The sequence below is a fragment of the Dendrobates tinctorius genome, unplaced genomic scaffold (genome assembly GCF_039654945.1).
Source record: "Dendrobates tinctorius isolate UK_male_01 unplaced genomic scaffold, ASM3965494v1 ptg000036l, whole genome shotgun sequence".
Taxonomy (NCBI): Eukaryota; Metazoa; Chordata; class Amphibia; order Anura; family Dendrobatidae; genus Dendrobates; species Dendrobates tinctorius.
The window spans coordinates 19,402,713-19,424,665 of NW_027361704.1; the positions used below are offsets into that span (position 1 = coordinate 19,402,713).

Consider the following 21,953-nt stretch of genomic DNA (forward strand, 5'->3'; position numbering starts at 1 on the left):
CAGTCACTGTTCTGCTCTTACCTAATGTATTGTATGCAAGTTACACCCAGAGCTGCAGTCACCGTTCTGCTCTTACCTAATGTCCTCCTGTTACACCCAGAGCTGCTGTCACTGTTCTGCTGTTATCTAATGTATTGTACTCCAGTTACAGCCAGAGCTGCAGTCACTGTTCTGCTGTTACCTAATGTATTGTACTCCAGTTACTCCCAGAGCTGCAGTCACTGTTCTGCTGTTACCTAATGTATTGTACTCCAGTTACTCCCAGAGCTGCAGTCACTGTTCTGCTTTTACCTAATGTATTGTAGTCCAGTTACACCCAGAGCTGCAGTCACCGTTCTGCTCTTACCTAATGTATTATACTCCTGTTACAGCCAGAGCTGCAGTCACTGTTCAGATCTTACCAAATGTATTGCACTCAAGTTACACCCAGAGCTGCAGTCACTGTTCTGCTGTGACCTAATGTACTCCTGTTACACCCAGAGCTGCAGTCACTGTTCTGCCGTTACCTAATGTAGTGTACTCCAGTTACACCCAGATCTGCAATCACTGTTCTGCTGTTACCTAATGTATTGTACTCCAGTTACACCCAGAGCTGCAGTCACTGTTCTGCTTTTACCTAATGTATTGTAGTCCAGTTACACCCAGAGCTGCAGTCACCGTTCTGCTCTTACCTAATGTATTATACTCCTGTTACAGCCAGAGCTGCAGTCACTGTTCAGATCTTACCAAATGTATTGCACTCAAGTTACACCCAGAGCTGCAGTCACTGTTCTGCTCTTACCTAATGTACTCCTGTTACACCCAGAGCTTCAGTCACTGTTCTGCTGTTACCTAATGTAGTGTACTCCAGTTACACCCAGATCTGCAGTCACTGTTCTGCTCTTACCTAATGTATTGTACTCCAGTTGTCACGGTCACGTGCGTCTGGATGCAGCGAGTACCGCAAGGCGAACCCATAGGACACACATGACCCTGGATACACCGCCTCCAGTGGGGTGAATTTAAATAATAACATGTGCAGCTGGATATGCCACCTCCAACTGGCGAATTTAGATATTACACGTATATATAAAGTAGTCTGGAAACCCCGCCTCCAGTAAGGCAAATTAAAATAATAAAGGGGAACCTGGGTAACATTAACAATGGTGGGCCCTGCGATAGGGACGTGGAGACCTCCTGCACTCCCCTGAGCCAGAGTCCCTGCACTCCTAACGTTCCCTATGCCGGTTCCGCACCGGGCGACACACGCGTACCTCAAACCCTGACTCGCCCTGCACCTAAACCCTCACAAGGGAATTGGTCGGTATGGAAACTAATCCCACCACTGCACTAAACACACACAAGAGAAAATGACAATACAGGGGGAACACCACTTAGCTTTGCTCTGTTGCGTACGCTCCTAGCAACAGAGCCCACCACCTGCGTGCATCTTCTCCTCCACCCGGATCCATCACCATAACCGGATCCATCACCATAGTGCAGCCTTGGAGCAGGATCCACCACCAGTTGCAGCTGCCCAGTAAAGAGTCCCAAAGATGAGTCCAGCTTCTGCCAAAAAGTCCAGCATGCTTGAGTCCAGCTGAGGGGCTGTCAGGTGTGGGGGGCAGTAGGGGCCTGTCAGGTGCAGGGGGCAGGAGGGGGCTGTCAGGTGCGGGGGGGTAGGAGGGGGATGAGGAGATGCAGAAGCTGGCAGCAGCATCAGGGGGGTGATCACTGGGGCGGGGGGTGATCACTGGGGCAGGGGGGTAATCACTGGGGCTGGGGGTGATCATCGGGGGCAGGAGGGGGCTGTCAGGTGCAGCGGGCAGGAGGGGACTGAGGAGATGCAGGCAGCTGGCAGCAGCACTGTGATCACTGGGGCAGCAGATGATCACTGAGGCAGGGGGGCTGGGGGGTGATCGCCGGGGCGAGGGGAGAGAACAGAGGTCGGGGGGTGGAATATTACGGTGGGGGGAGCGGAGGGCAGCAGAGGGGAGTACCAGATGTCAGGCGGCGGTGGCGGTCAGGCGGCGGCAGCAGGCAAGGATCTCACTCTTCATCTTCCACGGACGGGATGAGGCTGAAGAGCGAGGGCAGCCATAGTTCACTCCGCCCCTCCACATCTGATTGGAGGGATAGCATCACATGGACAGAGGTCACAAGAGCGATCGTAGCCACGGGGGGCAAAGCCACCCCCCGGGGTCAAGTACAGGTCCTGGCGTACCTGAAGGTTGGGTGACATTTGAGTGACCCCGGTCACCCGACCCCGCAGGAACGCGATCCCACCATGATGCCTATGTGGCGTCACAGGTCAGGAAGGCACCATTTTTCATGAAGCCTATGTGGCATCACAGGTCATGACGGGGTTAAGAATGTTCTTAAACATTTCCCATTTATTATCTGTATTTTTATTTCCGAGGACATTGTCCCAGTCAACCAGATTAAGGGCATCTCTAAGCTGGTCAAACTTTGCCTTCCTAAAGTTCAATGTTTTTGTGACTCCCTGACTATGCAGCATCAATAGTAAAAAGATATGTTAAAAATAATAAAAATAATAAAAAAATATATATATATTGTTATTCTCACCTTCCGACAGCTCCCGATCTGCTCTGCGGCGCTCCCTGCATCTTCCGGTCCCAGTAATGCTTTGCGCGAAGGACCTGAGATGATGTCACGCTCGCGAGAGTGCGACGTCAATAGCGGTCATTTGCGCAAAGCATTACTGGGACCGGAAGATGGTGGCAGCGTGGCGGAGAGGTGGGAAGGCTACGATGGCCCTATTTTTTATTTTTATTCTATTTTTTACAGGATTATGGCACCCAGGGCCTTTAGCCACATGCGTAAAGTGAGCGTTTCAATTCAATCCTATGGCGGCGCCGCGATTCCGCAAAAATAACGATCATGCTGCATATTTTTCCGCTATGCGATTCCGCAGCGGAAAAATCTGCAGCATTAGCACAGCATTGTGGAATCCCATAGGATTGAATGGATGTGGCTTTTTTGCGTTTTTGCGGCGATTCCGCAGTGGAAAAACGCAGCAAAAATGCAAGAAAAGCAACATGTGCACACAGCCTTAAAGTGGACTTCACTGTAGACAAGACTTTACATAAAGACGAATAGGTGATAACAGTACTTGGCAGCAACCTCTGAGCACTGTACGTGACTGCTGAGCTCTTCTCACACAAAGCTTACTTCCAGCAACTGTTGGAGCAGTTTGCAGCTGATCAAATAAATGGGAGATAAAGTTCAGTATTCGGCACTGGCAATGTCCAGGTCATCATTTAGTTCCAGCTGCTGCCAGAGCAGTGTGAGGTTTTACGGCAGGGAAATCAGATACAAATGCACGCAAATCAGTGTGGTTGAAGGACTCCTATCGCCTATCCTATTGGTCAGTCATCAGTAGTTCAGACTGTCACAACCCTTTTAAATTAGAATACTGTAGGAACTGTGACAAGTGTGTTTTGTCAACATGCAGAAAGGTCAAGCAGAGTGAATATTCCCCCTGGACCTTAAAGCGTGACTGTCACAAAAAAAACCTTTTTTTTTTAGTTTCAAATATAAATAATTTAAAAATGACTTGGGTGAATAAAGATATGCAAATGATATGGTAATACAATAGTTAGTAATAAGTTGATGCCATTTCTCAACATATCTAGGGGCACAATGCCACCCACAGCACAGAAGTGATGCGTCTGCTCTTAATCTTAACGTGTGCTCAGAGCAGATACCATGTTGGTTGTTTGGTGTAAGTGTGCGCTGCTGCCGGCAACACACTGCTGCTTGACAAGTTAGGAGTGAACCGATCACTTAATTATTCCTCAGCCAATAACAGCTCCTTCCCATTTATAAATAAAACATATGGCTGTTTGCCATATAAATGGCCACAGCAGCCTTTTATCAACCCCTTAACGATCGCCTTTTAACGGCGACAGTTAAGAGGCCTTATTCCTCAGCGCCGCTGAGAAATAAGTGTATAATTCCCCCAGCATCGGAAAATCTCCGGGGTCTCGGCTACCGGAGAACAAGATTCGAGTCGGGTTTTACCATCTCCAGACTTATGATCACCATTATTCACCAAATAAAGTCGATCGCAAAAAAAAGTCCGGTTTTACATTAATTTCTAGCATACCAGAAGAGAGAAATGGGGTCCCCCGAGCACCCCCCTGCAACCTCCGCCATCCCTTGACCCTCCGGCTCCATCCCCCAGCCCTCCGCGTCCTCTTCTTGGAAGAAAATGGCGGGCGCATGCGCAAAGCACTCGCTGAGATCTTCTGGCCGGCACCCGGCAACAATAGATTTTTCTTATTGCTTCATTTTGATCACTGTGATAGACCCTATCACAGTGATCAAAATAAAAATAAGAAAAAAAGTAAGTCAAATCCCCCTTTGTCACCCCCTTAGTTAGCTAAAAATAATAGAATTAAAAAAAATTAGTTATTTCCATTCTTTGCAGTTATGGTTACGGTTGTGGTGCTGGATCAGGGTGAGAGGGAGGCCCCTCCCAACCTTAAAATGTCACGATCACTATCAATCGCGGTACTTGGAGGATTAATTAGTCAGGGGTGGTGCAGTCAGGTGAGCCAAGCCCTGGGGGGTGATTGTGATCTGAATATTTCAGATTAACTGATCGCAGCAGAGTGGGGACAGCTGAAATGGGTCCGCATATCTGTCAGTGACCGCTGTCGGTACAGATCAGACACTGTGTATTCACGCAGTGACATCTTAACGTCATAAGGAGTATAGTACATAATGATGTGGAAACTGACACCTTCTGATGATGCGCTATTGATAATTCACACTCGATGCGGTGTCATCTTAGGCTATGTGCACACGTAGTTTGGAGAGCTGCGGATTTGCACCGCGGATTTGTAAAAATCCGCAGGTCAAAAGACCTGCGGTTTACCTGCGGATTAGCCTGCAGTTTAGCCCTGCGGTTTCACACCTCACAATGGATAAGGTGTGTAACCGCAGCGGATTCCGCACAAAGAATTGACATGCTGCGGATTGTAACCCACAGCAAATCCACGCGGAAAAATCCGCAGCATGTGCACAGCGTTTTTGGTTTGACCATTGCAAACAATGGTACTGTACAACGCAGCAGAAACTGCTGCGGACCCGCAGCAGAATCCGCACCGTGTGCACATAGCCTTAATTGTCTGCTGCCAAATTAGAATGTAAGGTTTTACGGCCGGGAAATCAGATACAAATGCACGCAATTGTCTCAAAATCATATCTGGTTTAATGGCTGAAAATGCAGAGTATTTATGGAGAAAACAAGGTACACCTTATCTAGCTAATGGTGTTTGATATGGCTATTGATGTTTGATTTCTGTGAGAAGTGACACCTGCGGAGACTGATACCCCCTAGTACATTGCAGTTTCCATTCATTAATCATTGTCAGAGCCTGCTGAAGGTTAGCTTGTTGACAGAATTAAATTAAAAAACAAGTAAGCATTTAATACAGATTCAGCAAAAGTAATCATATAAGTTTTGATTCTTGTATATATTCATATGCCATATATTCTCCCCTTATCAGTCCCCTCTTGGAGATATGCCAAATGAAAACCCTAATCTCGTCGAGCCTATCGATCTGTCCTCCCGGCCTACCTATCTCAAAATGCTGGTCCCTAACTAACTAATCTTCACCATATACAAGAGACGGACCATCTCTAGTAGATGGACCCCATCCTAACGGACTTTGCAAAGGAGGAAGTCAGATCCTGGTCTCTCCCTCGTTGGTTTGCTTCAGGCAGACATATTCCGGGGGATGTGGATATGGCATTTCTCGCATGATTTCATATCAGCATCTTATAGCTTTGGGATCTTCGAAGTTGGCATGCATGGTCATCACTGTGGTCTCCATGGTCGTCATTATCATTTTCTTAAGGCAGGGAGCTATGCAGCATAGAATTAAGGAAAATATGATCAAAACGCATAAAAATAGCTATTGCAAACAATGGGTCAATAATTGCCTTTATGGCATCCCCAGTGTATTTTATAAACCGTTGATGGTTATAGTATAGGTAGTTTATCCACTCTGCATTCTTAGTTACGGGGATGGTGGGGTTAAACCCAACTGCTGTCTTGGTCCTGACTTTGAATTTGTCAGGTACCCCCTATGTGCCAACACTGGTATGTATGCTTCTTAGCCAAAATTTACCTTTTTTGTCACCATCCTCCCTCCCAAGTTTAGTACTTGAGCCCAGTAGATATAACCCTTGGTCACCTTCTGAGGGGTTCTCGATAGTGAGGTACAGAACTATGCCTCCCTCCTTGGGGCAATGAGTGGCAGTGATGGAGAGTATTGAATCTGGAAGGCCCCTCTGACCCTTAGGCTGTGTTTACACACAGCTAGAGTTGAGCGATACCGTCCGATACTTCAAAGTATCGTATCGGATGGTATCGGCCGATCTTTAAAAAAAGTATCGGTATCGCCGATTCCGATACCGGAAGTCCCATTCAAGTCTATGGGACTTCCGGTATCGGAATAAGAAAAACCCTTTCCTGCCCTTGTACAGCCTCTCTGGGGTCTGTACGGGCCTTTCGGGGGGCTGTGCCGGCCTGCCAGGGGGTCTGTGCAGGCTCCGGTGGTCTGTGCCGGCCTGCCGGGGGGCTGTGCAGGCTCCGGTGGGCTGTGCCGGCCTGCCGGGAGGCTGTGCCGGCCTGCCGGGGGGCTGTGCAGGCTCCGGGGGGCTGTGCCGGCCTGCCGGGGGGCTGTGCCGGCCTGCCGGGGGGCTGTGCAGGCTCCGGGGGGCTGTGCCGGCCTGCCGGGGGGCTGTGCCGGCCTGCCGGTGGTCTGTGCATGCTTCGGGGGTCTGTGCAGGCATCGTCCGATGGGACTACAAGTCCCATCGGGCGATGCCTGCTACCATGACAGTGATTGACACATTAGCCAATGATGGGACAGTAGTAGTCCCATCATCCGGCTAATGTGTTAAATGTAAAAAAAAAAAAAAAAAAATTACATGCTACATACATACAACATGCATACTACATACATGCTACATTCATACTACATACTACATACATGCTACATTCATACTACATAAATACTACATGCAACATACATACTACATATATACTACATACATACTACATATATACTACATGCATGCTACATACATACTACATGCTACATACTACATACATACTACATGCATGCTACATACATACTACATACATACTACATATATACTACATGCATGCTACATACATACTGCATGCTACATACATACTACATATATACTACATGCATGCTACATACATACTACATGCTACATACATACCACATATATACTACATGCATGCTACATACATACTACATGCTACATACATACCACATACATACTACATGCATGCTTCATGCTACATACATACTACATATATACTACATGCATGCTACATACATACTACATATATACTACATGCATGCTACATACATACTGCATGCTACATGCATGCTACATACATACTACATACATACTACATACATACCACATATATACTACATACATACAATACATTCATACAATACATACATAGACATACAGTACATATAACATAGAGTAACATACTTACCAATACTTGTCACATTGTTCCCCGAAGCCATTGTCGTCTACGGAATAAATATTAACATAACAAACCACAAAAATACTCACCCACGATCCGAAGCAGTCCACGAGTGTGTCCCACGACGATCTTGGGTAGAGAACTGCAGCATCAGATGATGCTGCCGTTCTCTACGGGCTGCAGGAATCCAATGACGGAAGGTAGGTATCCTTCCGCACTGTATTCCTCCGCCACTTAAAAAAAAAAAAAGTCCCTAGTCTCACTTTATGCCATTGCTGTGTGGGAATTTCCCACGCAGCAATGGCATAAAGTGAGACTAGGGACTTTTTTTTTTTTTTAAGTGGCGGAGGAATACAGTGCGGAAGGATACCTACCTTCCGTCATTGGATTCCTGCAGCCCGTAGAGAACGGCAGCATCATCTGATGCTGCAGTTCTCTACCCAAGATCGTCGTGGGACACACTCGTGGACTGCTTCGGATCGTGGGTGAGTATTTTTGTGGTTTGTTATGTTAATATTTATTCCGTAGACGACAATGGCTTCGGGGAACAATGTGACAAGTATTGGTAAGTATGTTACTCTATGTTATATGTACTGTATGTCTATGTATGTATTGTATGAATGTATTGTATGTATGTAGTATATATGTGGTATGTATGTAGTATGTATGTAGTATGTATGTAGCATGCATGTAGCATGCAGTATGTATGTAGCATGCATGTAGTATATATGTAGTATGTATGTAGCATGCATGTAGTATATATGTAGTATGTATGTAGCATGTATGTATGTGGTATGTATGTAGCATGTAGTATGTATGTAGCATGCATGTAGTATATATGTAGTATGTATGTATGTAGCATGTAGTATGTATGTAGCATGCATGTAGTATGTAGCATGCATGTAGTATATATGTAGTATGTATGTAGCATGCATGTAGTATATATGTGGTATGTATGTAGCATGTAGCATGTATGTAGCATGCATGTAGTATATATGTAGTATGTATGTATGTATGTAGCATGTAGTATGTATGTAGCATGCATGTAGTATGTATGTAGCATGCATGTAGTATGTATGTAGCATGCATGTAGTATATATGTAGTATGTATGTGGTATGTATGTAGCATGTAGTATGTATGTAGCATGCATGTAGTATGTATGTAGCATGCATGTAGTATGTATGTAGCATGCATGTAGTATGCATGTAGCATGCATGTAGTATGTATGTAGTATGTAGCATGTATGTAGTATGTATGTGGTATGTATGTAGCATGTAGTATGTATGTAGCATGCATGTAGTATATATGTAGTATGTAGTATGTATGTGGTATGTATGTAGCATGCAGTATGTATGTAACATGTATGTAGTATGTATGTAGTATATATGTAGTATGTATGTAGCATGTAGTATGTATGTAGCATGCATGTAGTATGTATGTAGCATGCATGTAGTATGTATGTAGTATGTATGTAGCATGTATGTAGTATGTATGTAGTATATATGTAGTATGTATGTAGCATGTAGTATGTATGTAGCATGTATGTAGTATGTATGTAGCATGTAGTATGTATGTAGCATGCATGTAGTATGTATGTAGTATTTTTTTTTTTTTTTTAACATTTAACACATTAGCCGGATGATGGGACTACTACTGTCCCATCATTGGCTAATGTGTCAATCACTGTCATGGTAGCAGGCATCGCCCGATGGGACTTGTAGTCCCATCGGACGATGCCTGCACAGACCCCCGAAGCCTGCACAGACCACCGGCAGGCCGGCACAGCCCCCCGGCAGGCCGGCACAGCCCCCCGGAGCCTGCACAGACCACCGGCAGGCCGGCACAGCCCCCCGGCAGGCCGGCACAGCCCCCCGGAGCCTGCACAGCCCCCCGGCAGGCCGGCACAGCCCCCCGGCAGGCCGGCACAGACCCCCACAGGGTGCACAGACCACCGGCAGGCCGGCACAGCCCCCCGGCAGGCCGGTACAGACCCCGGGCAGTCCACACAGCCCCCCCGGCAAGCCGGCACAGCCCCCCGGCAGGCCGGCAGAGACCCCCGGAAGGCCCGAAATGACGGCGCATCATGATGCGCACACACCGCGCATCATGATGACGTCAGTCTGTCAATCAACTTTGAACTTCCGATTCCGATGCCGAATTCCGATATTGAAAAAATATCGGAAGTCGGTATCGGAATTCCGATACAGCAAGTATCGGCCGATACCCGATACTTGCGGTATCGGAATGCTCAACACTACACACAGCATTTTTTTAACAGTTTTTACTATAAAACCACTATAAAACTGCTAAAAATAAGCTTCCCAGTAATTTCTATGCATTTTGCATTTTTTGTGCACATTGATGCGTTTTTTACCACAAAAAAACTGCATCGCGGTAAAAAAACGCAGCATGCACATTAATTTTGTGGATTTTTCTGCGGATTTGGCTTCTTCCATGCGTTTTGAAACCGCTGCGGGAAAAACCGCATCAAAAACGCATCAAAACCACGCAAAAAACGCAGCGGGAAAAATAGGTGCGGTTTCTGGGAAGGGAGTCAGGTTTTCAAGCAGAAATTTTCTGCTACGTGTGCACTTAGCCTTAAAGGGGGCTGTGGACAGGGTCATGAGGCTTAGTAGGCTTATTCCCCATTTGTCTCTGGAGTTGTAGGGCCTGGACTGGTTGATGTCCCCAGTCCCTTTCACCAGTGTGCCACCCAACAAGTGACCAATCCTCACAGTTTGAACCTTCCCCTGTTTCAGCAGTAGTGACACAGATGAATTGTGTACTTATCCAGATGTCAAACTGTGCCATCGGGCCTGGACATTCTACTATGAGACAGTAGTCAAATTGATATGTTACTCTTGGGGTGGAGACATTATACCAGAATGTCACTATACCTTTCTCATGAGTGACTACCCCTTGGTGACTAACTACCCCTTGGGCTAGCAAAAGGATAAGTGCCAAACAGATGAAGAGTGGCCGCCGCCACTGGACTCTGGATCCGGAATCTCCTTGCAGTGGGAAGCGTGGAGCCATGGACTGCTGTGATAGTTTACAGGACTCTGAATGGGCTGTCATCTCTAGGTTCAAGGGTACGTCTGTTGAACCTCTTGGTGAAGAGGACTCAGTCATCGGGCAGGATCTGGTGGACTCCTAGGTCCTCAGGATCTGGGAAGGAGGGAACTTGAGAACAAATTTTAGTCACTTGTTTTATTTAACTTGTCTATATACAGACTAAGTTTATTGCTAACTATAGTGAGCAAAGTATAATCCTAAACTGTGAATATTTACAAGTGGGATCTTATAGGGCTGAGTTTTGTTGGACCTGCTAGTATGTGGGTATATGTGTGGGTCACGTAAGTGTGTTTGTGAGTGTGACCCAAAGGAAAGACAAACTCTTATGCTATGACTCCCCTGTTTCCTGTCCAGCAGCAAATATGTAGGGTTTTTTTGTTCGAGGCCTCACATTTTCCTTGTTCATCCTTAGGCGTATTTCATCCTGTGTAGCTTCATCTTGGGTCCATTTCTTCTTTGAATGCTTGCTTCTCCATGGTCATCCATAGAATCAACCAGTAAACAAATGCTAGAATATCACCATATCAGGTAAACAGGAATACTCCAAATAGTTAAATCAACACCACAAAAAAAAGTACAAAAACCTGTATATAATACTAAAATTGCCAAATTTTATTAATATTACATCATAGAGAATGTTTAGGACAATACATAGTTCAGAAATTACACAATTCAAAAAGTTAAAATTAAGAAGGGCATGAACCGTAACAATGTGGTATAGATAATTCATATAAGGACAGGGTATACAAATCCAAATTAAATTGTCTATAAAAATAAACTTTTATCCCACTACATATATTACCCAATATGTCCAGGTATACCACACGTAGAGCAGCCCCAACGCGCGTTTCGCGTGGGCTTCCTCAGGGGGCTGTGCCTGAGGAAGCCCACGCGAAACGCGCGTTGGGGTTGCTCTACGTGTGGTATACCTGGACATATTGGGTAAGAAGTCCTGTTTGTGATTATAGTATGGCACTTGAATAATTTGGAGCTTATAACTCTTCTTATAGGTGATTACTAATTATGCACATATTTATATAGAGAAACTGGGTCTGAGCAGAAAAAGTAAATTAATGTGCATGCAATATGTAATTGCATATGAACACATGACCTTTACACAGAGAAAACCAAAAACAAAACACAAAACAAATATCCTGGAATAAAAAAGTAAAAAAATATATTGCAAAAATTGCATGAAAGTAGTAATAATAGTAATAATAAGGGTATTTAGTTAACATAATTTTGATCAAAATAATGTAGAAGCCATCCCGCCACGTCACGGCAACCCTTGTGGGACAGTCCTAACTCTTGTATTTAAAACCTTTCCACTTGTCAAGTGACGTAAATGTGAACAAGGACTGTCCTTGTTCACATTTACGTCACTTGACAAGTGGAAAGGTTTTAAATACAAGAGTTAGGACTGTCCCACAAGGGTTGCCGTGACGTAGCGGGATGGCTTCTACATTATTTTGATCAAAATTATGTTAACTAAATACCCTTATTATTACTATTACTACTTTCATGCAATTTTTGCAATATATTTTTTTACTTTTTTATTCCAGGATATTTGTTTTGTTTTTGGTTTTCTCTGTGTAAAGGTCATGTGTTCATATGCAATTACATATTGCATGCACATTAATTTACTTTTTCTGCTCAGACCCAGTTTCTCATTTGTTTCATTGTGCATTCTGTGCATATAAGGGTGTGACCGCCCTGTCTGAGTTGGAAAATCCATCCTGTCTGGCCTATAGTATTACTGGTGGTTCAGTCCCTCTGTCCTTGTTCACATTTACGTCACTTGACAAGTGGAAAGGTTTTAAATACAAGAGTTAGGACTGTCCCACAAGGGTTGCCGTGACGTGGCGGGATGGCTTCTACATTATTTTGATCAAAATTATGTTAACTAAATACCCTTATTATTACTATTATTACTACTTTCATGCAATTTTTGCAATATTTTTTTTACTTTTTTATTCCAGGATATTTGTTTTGTGTTTTGTTTTTGGTTTTCTCTGTGTAAAGGTCATGTGTTCATATGCAATTACATATTGCATGCACATTAATTTACTTTTTCTGCTCAGACCCAGTTTCTCATTTGTTTCATTGTGCATTCTGTGCATATAAGGGTGTGACCGCCCTGTCTGAGTTGGAAAATCCATCCTGTCTGGCCTATAGTATTACTGGTGGTTCAGTCCCTCTGTCCTTGTTCACATTTACGTCACTTGACAAGTGGAAAGGTTTTAAATACAAGAGTTAGGACTGTCCCACAAGGGTTGCCGTGACGTGGCGGGATGGCTTCTACATTATTTTGATCAAAATTATGTTAACTAAATACCCTTATTATTACTATTATTACTACTTTCATGCAATTTTTGCAATATATTTTTTTACTTTTTTATTCCAGGATATTTGTTTTGTGTTTTGTTTTTGGTTTTCTCTGTGTAAAGGTCATGTGTTCATATGCAATTACATATTGCATGCACATTAATTTACTTTTTCTGCTCAGACCCAGTTTCTCATTTGTTTCATTGTGCGTTCTGTGCATATAAGGGTGTGACCACCCTGTCTGAGTTGGAAAATCCATCCTGTCTGGCCTATAGTATTCCCTCTGTCCTTGTTCACATTTACGTCACTTGACAAGTGGAAAGGTTTTAAAAACAAGAGTTAGGACTGTCCCACAAGGGTTGCCGTGACGTGGCGGGATGGCTTCTACATTATTTTGATCAAAATTATGTTAACTAAATACCCTTATTATTACTATTATTACTACTTTCATGCAATTTTTACATATTTATATAGGTTAGTCTCCTATTTTTAGTGGCCATATATGTAGTGGGATAAAAGTTTGTTATTTTTATAGACAATTTAATTCGGATTTGTATACCCTGTCCTTATATGAATTATCTATACCACATTGTTACTGTTCATGCCCTTCTTAATTTTAACTTTTTGAATTATGTGTAATTTCTGAACTATGTATTGTCCTAAACATTCTCTATGATGTAATATTAATAAAATTTGGCAATTTTAGTATTATATACAGGTTTTTGTACTTTTTTTTTGTGGTGTTGCTTTATCCATGGTCATCCATGTAGTATAATAGATTTCCTTATAGATTGTAAGCTTGCGAGCAGGGCTCTCACTTCTTCTGTAACTGTTGAAATGTGTTATAAACATTATATTTTACCCCCAGGGTTATCCCTTTCCCACTGTTTTTTGATCCATATTAGAGTACAGATGAGATGTTTGTGTCAAGTGGTGTCACTGCTGCTTCTTTTGCTGTTACTTCAGCTAGTCTGCTGCCCACTGCTTCCCTTGAGGTGTCTCCAGTGTGTGTCTTCACCTTTTTCCACCGCAACTCTTCCCTGCATCAACAAGGACTCCATTAGTTCTTCTATGGCTTTGTAGTGTCTGACCAGAATTCCGTTAGCCGTGATGACGTCTCTTTCCCTCTAGATTGGTCATAGCTTCATGTTGAGTGGACCTCTTGTATGCTTCTGTCAAGGCCCGCAGTCCTGCCTTTGTGTGGAGGCAGTGTGGTCTGCATACCTTGGTCTATCCACAAAGAGCATCAGGTCAGGATCTTCCAGATGTTTTCTTGCCTCATGACAGCGAGACAATCGCGTTGAGCCATTTCAGAGTCGACTACCTCTTCCACTGGTGTGTCAGAGATGTGGTGTTCACCCTCTCCCCCCTTGGCAGAGGTAGGAGAGCAGCTGGGTTATGGACAGCACATCTGGAGATGGTGACGTTGTCCGGAAGCAGAGTAGGGCATTGCAGACGTAGGTGGCAGACAACCAACTGGTGACCTATAATGATGTCAGAAGCCTTGTTCAGCACAGGTGGGTCGCAAACATGGCTCTCATGCAGGTTGGGACTCCATGAGCCACTGGGTCAAGTCTGGGAGAGTAGTAGCCAGGAGGGCTTTGTCTTCCTCCGTGAAGCTGTGTCAAGACTCCAGTTGCATGGTCAGGCTACTCTATGACAAACAGGCAGAACAGTTCATTATAGCCTGGCAGTTCTAGAGCTGGAGAGATGTGATTGCAGATTAGCATATAAAACCAATCGATGGCCTCCTTGGTTAACCTTTAAGTAGGTACAAAGGGGTTTCATGGGAAGAGAACCATTATTAGCTCCAGGGACGGTAGTAGGATACAAGTCCAAGCCAGCTGTGGGGGCTTGGATGGCAGGGGTATGTTCTGCATGGCTGTTTTCCTGTCCTCAGTCAGGCGTTTGGTTTGCTGGGAAATGCAGTGTCCCAAAAACACAACTTTCTCCTTGCAGAACTGCATTTTGTCTTTAGATGCCTTGCAGCCGCTATGTGCCAAGAACTGTAGTAAGGAGATGTACTCTGTCTGAGCTTCTTCCAGGGTGTCAGCACAGAGGAGGTAATCCACGTACTGTAAGAGAGTGGCAGTGGGATTTGTCCCTCTTCCAGGCCTCCAGGACCGTGGTCATGGCTCGGGTGAACATACAGGGGCTTTGTTGTGCCCCTTGAGGCATCATAGTACAAGCATATTGCCGACCCTCATGTGTGAATGCAAACAGGTACTGGCTTGCAGCATGTAGGGGTAAACTAAAGGCATCGGCCAGGTCAATCACCGTAAACCATGGGGAGGTGGGTGTTATTGATGAAAGCAGTGTGGGGGTTTGACACAATGGATGTGTCCAGTACTGTGGCTTCATTGACAGCACACAAGTCATGTGTCATGCAGAACTTGGTGGGAATGATTGCAAATTGTGAAATGGATGATGAGTATTAGTTTCCTTGGTAGCAGGGCTCCTGGCTTCAGTTCCACAGCCTGGACTTTGAGCCTGCCAATCTCTTCCGGGCCTCGTGCCCGTAGTGAGTCTGGGATCAGGGCCATCAGTTCAATGTGTACATGATGTACAGGCATGTCCTGTAAAGAGAAGAGACCATACACTTCTGCAGCGGGTAAGTCAATGTCCCTGATTACGCTTCTAGCTTCATCGGGACCCAACAGGAATTTGAGGGGAGTATCCCCAACCTCTATCTGGGCGAGATGTGTTGTTTCTCTCTTGTATTTTTGTAGACTGTAAGAGTATATATACTTTCATGGGTACGTACATTTTACATGGAGGTTGTCGGGCTCAAGGGCTAGTCACATCCTTGGCTAAAGGGAATATCCTGCTGTAATTTGAGCGAGCCTTTCTAAGGCTAGTTTCACATTAGCGCTTTTGAGCGCAACGACGGCCTGCGCACGGCCGCCGCTAAGCCCCGCCCCTGCCGCGCCTCCGACGGTAGCTCCGCCTACCGGCGCATGACGCTGCATGCGTCCTGCGTCCCCTATCTTTATCACTGGGGGCGCAGGCCGTGCGCAGTATGCGTTTGGCGGCGCATGCGCCTTTTTGACGGTGTGCCGAGCGCAACCAAACTGCAGCAGGTTGCGTTTGGCGCAGGTCGGCGCACCGTCAAAAGGACGCATGCGCCGCCAAACGCATACTGCGCACGGCCTGCGCCCCCAGTGATAAAGATAGGGGACGCAGGACGCATGCAGCGTCATGCGCCGGTAGGCGGAGCTACCGGCGGAGGCGCAGCAGGGGGCGGGGCTTAGCGGCTGCCGTGCGCAGGCCGTCGCTGCGCTCAAAAGCGCTAATGTGAAACTAGCCTAAATCTGTCCACGAGGCAGAGTGTGCCTTCTGTATTTGACTCATCCTTTTATAAAATGGCATGGGATCTTGCACTGGGTCTGGCAAGCTGCTCGCTAGGGTATCTGTCTCCTGGTATTTCCAGGAGTCCTTGCGTGGGTAGATTGTGCATGAGAATATAAGCTTTGAGACTTAAAAGATGATGATGATGTCCCCTCACCATATAGCGATGGATGCTGTAGATTATCAGTCTGAGTTTATTGATTCACGTCTTCCCTGTTCTGCTTGATCATGTATCTCCATGTCATGTTCATCTTTTTCTTCATTATTCTTTCCATAGGCTGCATTAATTAATGGAGCTACAGTGGATGCTGGACAGGATGTAGCATAAGGTGTGCTGTCTATATAGTTGGAAAGTAGGTAGGGCTCTTTGGGTTGGTCATCTGACAGAACAAGTCTCACGATATTCTGCATTCTGCGTTTGACAGCTGGCACATGTCCAGCCATTAGGAATGTATATAGGAGTTATAAATGCATGTAATGCAGATGTTGCAACTGACACTTTTCCCTGCGTAAGCACCTGTTTGGCATGAAACTCAGTAACCTTGTCGTATTCCTCTCCACATCCCTTTCTTCTAACTTTCCTTACCATCTTATAAAATGCTTCAGGGTCCTGTAAGACCTCATAGTACCTGCAGCTGTGACGCTGTATCATTAACACATTCTTCTGTTCCTTCTTATCTAATCCTCCTCCCGGAGGGTTCGGGAGGGTTCTTAACATGCGTTTTCTTTCTTCGCTCCGCTATGGTTCATTTTTGTCTTCTATCATCTGAATTCTGAGTGTGTCTGAGGGACATGTGTCTTATCTCTTGAGACAAGTTCAGTTGGATATGTGAACAGCTGGATATGTGACTGTGAAAGCTGTATGTACTCCTTATGTCCGAGTAAAGGGGTCTAGCCATTGTGATGTCTAGCCATCTTGAACACAGTGATATTGGGAGTACCACCAGGGTATTTCACAATTCTTGCGTATCCAGAAACTGCGTAGTCTAACAATACCAGATAAATTACTAGAATATCTGTTTCCGTAACACCTTTGCTTTAAAACATTTCAAAACCGTCTCACAGAAAAATGCAGTGACGTTAGTAAAACATTAACTAAAGAGTAACTGTGGACTTCGATCTCACGTTACTAGAGATATCTGTACAACTTAAAGCAATTACCATTCAAGGAATTCTCTCTCTACAGGAATAAGTTTTGACAACTAACCTTACAATTCTAAAGTATGCAAAACAAAACCGGTTAAGCAATTCTCTAATCTCACAACATATATACATATTCAAAACTTCAACCATATGCTAGTATGCCTCCTGCCGGCAAATCATACACAATACAGAAACAAAATGAATTTAGAACTGGTATTGACATCAAATACTGCAAATTCTTGACACCAAAACACGTCACAATTTACCTATCTATATGCCAGCCTGATTTGTAGGGATGAAAAGTCTACACCTGGGCAAAACACACTTTACGTAGACAGGGAGAGAGCAGTCACTTAGTCACATCAATACGGTAATTGCAATTAATTACCCTTCTACCCGTATAGAATAAAACCTATGCTGCAGCTAAAACACAATCACCTTAGCCAGGTGATGTCCGGAGGGAACCCCGCAAGGAGTCACCAACCACTTAGAGGTTGGAAAATCACTCAGAGTAATCGAGCCCCTACTCCCCCTTGCCCACAGGGAGAGAAACAGTTCAGACTTCTGCGACCTCGGTCAAGCCAAGAGCAGGACCGGAACCAGAGTGACAGTGAATTTGTTCAGTACGTCTCCCTATCGGGCTGGCTGAGGTAACAATCATGTATGCAAACCAAAACAACAAAGCAGAGAGGCAAGCAGACAATTAACCACTTAAGGACCGGGGTTATTTTCATTTTTGCTTTTCGCTCCCTTTCTTCCCAGAGCCAAAACTTTTTTATTTTTCCCTCAATATGGCCATGTGGGGGCTTATTTTTTGCGGGACGAGTTGTACTTTTGAACAACACCATTGATTTTATATGTCGTCTACTACAAAACGGGAAAAAATTCCAAGTGCGGTGAAATTGCAAAAAAAGTGCAATCCCACACTTGTTTTTTTCTTGGCTTTTTTGCTAGGTTCACTAAATGCTAAAACTGACCTGCCAGTATGATTTGCCAGGTCATTACGAGTTCATAGACACCAAACATGTCTAGGTTCTTTTTTATCTAAGTGGTGAAAAAAAAACCCAGTTTGCTAAAAAAAAACAAAACAAAAAAAAACCACCACCATTTTCCGAGACCCGTAGCGTCTCCATTTTTCGTGATCTGGGGTCGGGTGAGGGCTTATTTTTGCGTGCCGAGCTAAGGATTTTAATGATACCACTTTTATGTAGACACGTTCTTTTGATCGCCCGTTATTGCATTTTAATGCATTGTCACAGAGATCAAAAAAACGTAATTCTGGGGTTTTGACTTTTTTCTCGTTACGCCGTTTAGCGATCGGGTTAATGCTTTTTTTTAATTGATAGATCGGGCGATTCTGAACACGGCGATACTCAATATGTGTATGTGAGATTTTTTTTTTTTTACTGTTTTATTTTGATTGGGGAGAAAGGGGGGTGATTTGAACTTTTAGGCTGTGTGCACACGCTGCGGATTTTGCTGCGGTTCCGCAGCGGTTTTGGCGGACCCGCGGCACTTTTTGCTGCGGTGTACAGTACCAAGATTCCCTATGGGAATCAAAAACCGCAATGCAGACGGTGCGGAATTTTCCGTGCGGATTATCTGCGGTTTTCAATCCGCAGAAAGAATTGACATGTCAATTCTTTCTGCGGATTCTGCTACGGTTTGCCATCTCCTCCATTGAGGAGATGAAAAACCGCAGGGCAAAACCGCAGAGCAATCCGCAGGTAAAACCGCAGGTATTTTGACCTGCGGTTTCACCTGCGGATTTTACAAAATCCGCACGGATGAATCCACACCTAATCCGCAGTGTGTGCACACAGCCTTAGGTTTTCTTTATTTTATTTTTAAACTTTTTTTTTTTTTTTACTTTTGGCATGCTTCAATAGCCTCCATAGGAGGCTTGAAGCATGCTCAACTTGATCGGCTCTGCTACATATGGGCGATGATCAGATCGCCCATATGTAGCAGATTTACTCCTGTTATTTCAGCGCCGACCACCGGGCGGCGCTGAAAGCCATGAGCCTGGAACAACCACAGAGGTCTCTATGAGACCTCTGGTTGTCCAGGCAACATGACTCCGACCCCCGATCACGTGACGGGGATCGGTGATGAGCTCACTTCCGGCCCGGCAGCCGGAAGTGCTATTTAAATGCACGCTATCAGCTTTGACAGCGGGATTTAACTAGTTAATAGGTGCGCTCGGACGGCGATTCCGCTCGCGCCTATTGCGGGCACATGTCAGCTGTTCAAGTCAGGCTTTGATGCGGGCTCAGCGCCGGAGCCCTCATCAAAGCAGGGGAGATGTCTAATGACGGACTCTGTCCATCATTGGACATTAAGGGGTTAAGGAAATCGTGACCAGGGTGGGTTTTTGGTGCTAGGACTTGTCAGATTGGTCATTATGTCTGAATCTGACAGCCGACTGACCTTTATCTCAGCATGGAAATACTGGAGGATTATAGGTAAGATGAATGATTTTCTTACCTAGTAGGAGGTGCACTTCACCCTCGAGTGGTCCGGTCCAAGATTAGAGGTCTTCTTCGCGGCTGGTCAGGTTCGAACTATCGTCCTAGCCCTACGTTGGGCGCCAATTGATAATTCACACTCGATGCTTGTGTTATCTTGTCTGCTGCCAAACTAGAATGTGAGGCTTTACGGCCGGGAAATTAGATACAAATGCACGCAATTGTCTCAAAATGATTTCTGGTTCAATGGCTGAAAATGCAGAGTATTTATGGAGAAAACAAGGTACACCTTATCTAGCTAATGGTGTTTGATATGGCTATTGATGTTTGATTTCTGTGAGAAGTGACATCTGTGGAGACAGATACCCCCTAGTACATTGCAGTTTCCATTCATTAATCATTGTCAGAACCTGCTGAAGGTTAGCTTGTTGACATAATTAAAGAACAAGTAAGCATTTAATACAGATTCTGCAAAAGTAATCATATAAGTTTTGATTTCAGTACATTTTCATATGCCATTTATTCTCCCCTTAACACTATACCAGTCATTGATTGTTTAGGGGAATTAAGCAAGCACAGCATACACATTAAACAAAAACACTGTATACCTCTCTCACAAGCACAGAGTACACTCAAGACAAAAGCTACACATCTCAAATAAGCAGAGTGCAAACTTCACACAATTATTATAGCACAAATCATAGTATAAACATGTCCAAAAGTGTCAGTCACTTGTTATGATTACTCACCAAAAACTCATAGTGGGAACTTAAAGGGAAGGTGCCATCCAAAAATTTTTTTTTCAGCAATTGAAAAAATGTAAAGAATTAATGTTTACATTTTCTTAAAAAATATTATCGTTTGTTTTTAATTTTGCAAAATATGAAAAATAATTTTAAAAAGTTTGGCATTTCCACTTGTTAACACTAGGGGGAGCAGCTACTGAAATCTGGCACAAAAACCTATGACATCTATAGACACAGTGAGCAGCCATTTTGATGGGGCTTGCAAAGTTACTGACTGTCTTTGCATGTAAAGTCTGGATCAGAACAGGCCATCAATCAGCAGACATGTTTCCTGGATTTCTGTGGAGCAGACAAGCAGACGGTCCATCCATGTGAATAAAACACAGCGCTCTTTGTACAATCCCTGGCACCGAACAGGGCGCCCCCCACAGACCAGCACACTGCTCTCCTGAAATACTCTGTGCTGCTGTCGCCCTGCTCCTTCCACCATACATCAGGCCCCGGTCCCCTCGGTTTCACACATCGCCAGGACGGGATCTGAGGAGAGGAATGGGGTCTTCGGTCACCGAGGATGGCAGGCAGCAAGGATTCTGGGAGCAGAGTGACAGCAGCACAGAGTATTTCAGGAGAGCAGTATCACACGGGATAGGATTAGATACACGGCTCAGCAGGCAGCATCACACAGGAGAGGATTAGATACACGGCTCAGCAGGCAGTATCACACAGAAGAGGATTAGATGCACGGCTCAGTAGGCAGTATCACACAGAAGAGGATTAGATGCACGGCTCAGCAGGCAGTATTACAGATATGCCCACACTGGTGAAACTTCCAGCCCCCCCCCAATTATACACAAGACTATGGGCTGTATAAGTCACTGTCCTCCTCAGACAGCCATAAAAGCAAAGGTGTCAGATTACCGGAGATCACTGGGGCTGTGAGTGAGGAGGCGGAGACAGAGCAGGAGGACGCTGGAGCAGGAAGCACAGGGCTGAGCCTGGAGTAAGCAGTACAGAGGAGCATAGATGAAAGTCACCCGCACTCACCACTCTCCATCCTCCGGCTCCAGTGAGCGCTTCTCTCCTCTGCTGACCACCTTCTCCTTTTCTTCAGCCTCTCCTCACAACACAGGACCCGTTATGCCACAAGTGGTCCTGTGATAGAGGGTAAGTGGAGCTCAGCAGATAGCACTGGGCTACAGTAAAATGGCGCCCAGCCACACCTACAGCAGTGAATGGTGCAGCCCACAGGGGCGTGCCCAGTTCTCTGCTACTGAGGCTGCAATGTGCGGTCGGAAGCC

At 45.0% G+C, this 21,953-nt stretch overlaps 1 long non-coding RNA gene across 1 annotated transcript; it reads right to left on the reverse strand.

The window, feature by feature from the left end:
• Window positions 1-5,195: 5,195 nt before the first annotated feature.
• Window positions 5,196-21,684, reverse strand: LOC141087892 (uncharacterized). The gene is made up of 3 exons (XR_012231755.1): window positions 19,929-21,684; window positions 10,448-10,733; window positions 5,196-5,875 (listed from the first exon to the last, which is right to left on the reverse strand). It is a non-coding gene; the product is annotated as an uncharacterized lncRNA (long non-coding RNA).
• Window positions 21,685-21,953: the final 269 nt, after the last annotated feature.